Here is a 4176-nt window from a genome sequence, read left to right as displayed (position 1 = left end):
ATTTCTGGGTCATTAGTGGTGGTGGTTGCAGGTTAGGGGGGTGTTGTAAGGGGGGGGGGCGGTAACAGTGTGTATTTACTATTTGTTCCTGCAGAATCTAGCTATAAGCTCTTCGATCCCGTCTTTCTAACCAATTTATTTTTCCTCTATTATGTCTACTATATATATTTCTCTCTGACACACACACACACACACACACACACACACACACACACACACACACACACACACACACACACACACACACAGTCAGTAGTTTCAAAGCGTTATATGACAGAGTGCTGGGAAGACGGGACACGACGAGCGTAGCTCTCATCCTGTAACTACACTTAGGTAATTACACACTCACACACACACACACACACACACACACACACACACACACACACACACACACACACACACACACACTCACACAAGTAAAAAAAGAATACAGGTTAGCAGGTCATTGAATTCCAGAAAGGGATTCTTGTCGAAGGCGATGGATTTCAACAAGCTGTCTCGAGGGAAGGATTAAGAAGGGATCAGGATAAGGATTTGGGATTGGGAAAGGAATGGTGCCCAACCACTTGTGGACCGTCGGGGGATTGAACGCAGACCTGCATGAAGCAAAGACCGGCGTGGAATTGAGGGAGAACTAAACAGCACCCACGATAGAAGAGAGAAACAAAGCGGGTAAAAAAGAATGAAGTTGAAAAATAGGGAACAAGACCAAACAGTGCAGGGAGTAGAAAGGAGATAATTAAGTCTATATTGAAAGAGGCTGTTAGAACTTAGTTATGAAGTTCACGAAGAAGTTGGACAAGACGAAATCGGGGAGTAGTCTATAATATATCAGAGTCCTGGGAAGATACATTTTATTTAATATAAAATAATATATATATATATATATATATATATATATATATATATATATATATATATATATATATATATATATATGTCGTACCTAGTAGCCAGAACGCACTTCTCAGCCTACTATGCAAGGCCCGATTTGCCTAATAAGCCAAGTTTTCATGAATTGTTTTTCGACTACCTAACCTAACTTTTTTCGGCTACCTAACCTAACCTCTAAAGATAGGTTAGGTTAGGTTAGATAGGGTTGGTTAGGTTAGGTTAGGTTAGGTAGGATTGGTTAGGTTCGGTCATATATCTACGTTAATTTTAACTCCAATAAAAAAAATTGACCTCATACATGAAGAAATGGGTAGCTTTATCATTTCATAAGAAAAAAATTTGAGAAAACATATTAATTCAGGAAAACTTGGCTTATTGGGCAAATCGGGCCTTGCATAGTAGGCCGAGTACGACGTTCTGGCTACTAGGTACAACATATATATATATATATATATATATATATATATATATATATATATATATATATATATATATATATATATATATAACGTGTGTGTGTGTGTATCACGAAAATAAACACGTGATTAAGAATGTGACAATGTCAGACCACGGAGGAAAAATGAAACAGGAATTTCCTTAAATACTTTCGTATATTAATACATCTTCAGAAGGAGTGCTTCTGAAGATGTATTAATATACGAAAGTACTTAAGGAAATTCCTGATTCAATTTTCCTCCGTGGTCTGACACTGTCATATATATATACATATATATACCAATATTGATTTATATATTTATGTATATAATGAAGATAAAACCAAATACTGAGAGGCAACTAGGTGAGGGACCCAGGAGCTAGACCTCTAGGTCCTTCCTAGGTACGAATGATGGGGAACGGGAATGATATCTTGAGGTTATCATGAGATGATATCGGGGCTTTTTAGTGTCCTCGCGATATGATAACTTGACTGTTAAGTAAACATACTATCATTCCATATCTACGTCCTCACTTGTCCTCTTTTTTTCTCCCTCTTCCTGTCCTCTCCTCGTTTCCTATTTCTCTTCCTGTCTTTTGCATCTCCTGTCCCTCCCTCGCCTGCACTCTTCCCCCCTCCTTCTCCTCTTTCTCTTGCCAGAAGCCGACTAATTGGAGCTCGTATTATGAAATTGATCCATCGTCTTGAGTCTTCTCTTCTCTCTCTCTCTCTCTCTCTCTCTCTCTCTCTCTCTCTCTCACTCTCTCTCTCTCTCACTTTCTCCAGCTTTGTTTTGTATTTTCGCTCTCTCTGCCTTTCTTTATTCTGTGCCTAACTGCGTCATTTGCATGTCTGTTACGTTACGTCTCGCTCTATCTCAAATCAACCAGGCGATTGATGCGTTTCTTCAAGGCGTTTCTCCAAGGTGTGCCGGACCAACCAGGCTGTGGTGGGTATGTGGGCCTGCGGGCCGCTCCAAGCAACAGCCTGGTGGACCAAACTCTCACAAGTCAAGTCTGGTCTCGGGCCGGGCTTGGGGAGTAGAACAACTCCCAGAACCCCATCAACCAGGTATATGTGGGTCTCCGGGCCGCTCCAAGCAACAGCCTGGTGGACCAAACTCTCACAAGTCAAGTCTGGCCTCGGGCCGGGCTTGGGGAGTAGAAGAACTCCCAGAACCCCATCAAGCAGGTATCAAGCAGGATGCAGTGGCTTGATACAGATTCAATCCCGCCTACTACTTACCACTTATCAGGATAGTATAAAGGGGTACCACCTCTGGTGCAAGTGTAGGGACCCATAGCCTCGGAGAAGAAAATAAAGAGTACTCAGAGAAGAGTATATATATATATGCCTATATGTAATAATCCTATATAATAATCCTCTCCTATATGTAATAATCAATAACTTAGTCGCCACATGTAATGATAAACCAAAGGTTCCTGTAGGTAAGCTTGATCCGCTCCTGTTTAAAGGAGATTGACTGATGACAACATCACATTGCTGACTCAAGCATAAATAATTTGTAACCCCAACAGCTTATCTTGAGGTTATCGTGAGATGATTTCGGGGCTTTAGTGTCCCCGCGGCCCGGTCCTCGACCAGTCCTCCAACCCCAGGAAGCAGCCCGTGACAGCTGACTAACACCCAGGTGCCTATTTTACTGCTAGGTAACAGGAGCATAGGGTGAAAGAAACTCTGCCCATTGTTTCTCGCCGGCGCCTGGGATCGAACCCAGGACCACAGGATCACAAGTCCAGCGTGCTGTCCGCTCGGCCAACCGGCTTCCCAGCTGACTAAACTGGCAAAAGCTTAACTTCAAACTTAATGCAATATTGCAACTCTCTAATTTACGTAAACTAAGCTTGCAACTTAAATACTCGGCAGAATCTCCTGATGATTTCTTAACGAACATTATTAATTAAACTTTATACACATATTTAAGATGGTATGGACTTTCTATACAAGTCATTTTCACATAGCAATGGCTTAGCCAAGTCAGTAACAGAAGCCATCTGCTGGAGTCGGACAAAGAAAAATGAACATGGGAGTGGACAGACTTCTATCACTTCTATCTATATGTAATGAAGTACACACCAACCTGAGGTACCTGCGAGTTAGACAGCTGCTACCTAGGAATATGTGTGTGTGCGTGCTAGAGATAAAAAATATATATAGTAGATATAATAGAGGAAAATAGATTAGAAAGGCGGGGTTCCAAGAGCTAATAGCTCGATTCTGCAGACACAAAATTGTAAATACTAATCTGTCTGCCTCTGGGTGTCTGAGAGCTCCGTAAGCTGACTGATACGCGGCTCTTATAAATGCAAATAGGTATTATGCCAGGAGAGGGAAATATAAGACCGGCGTAAATGAAAGCTATCCCAGCCCAGCGTTGATTTATAGTTATGAGTTTAGTCTCTAACGCGCGCCGTCTTCGTCTCTAACCTTCCCCTTCCCCTGGCCCACCTCTACACCCACCTGGCCCACTCCTACACCTACCTGGCCCCCTTCTACACCCACCTGGCCCACCTCCACACCCCCTATTTCCACCCCTCTACCTCCACACCCCCTGATCCACCTCTACACCCACCTGGCCCACCTCTACACCCGCCTGGCCCACCTCTACACCCACCTGGCCCACCTCTACACCCACCTGGCCCACCTCTACACCCATTTGGCCCACCTCTACACCCATTTGTCCCACCTCTACACCCATTTGGCCCACCTCTACACCCATTTGGCCCACCTCTACACCCATTTGGCCCACCTCTACACCCGCCTGGCCCACCTCTACACCCGCCTGGCCCACCTCTACACCCACCTGGCCCACCTCTACACCC

The sequence above is a fragment of the Procambarus clarkii genome, chromosome 3 (genome assembly GCF_040958095.1).
Source record: "Procambarus clarkii isolate CNS0578487 chromosome 3, FALCON_Pclarkii_2.0, whole genome shotgun sequence".
In the NCBI taxonomy this organism is placed as follows: Eukaryota; Metazoa; Arthropoda; class Malacostraca; order Decapoda; family Cambaridae; genus Procambarus; species Procambarus clarkii.
This window is presented reverse-complemented; position numbering follows the sequence as displayed.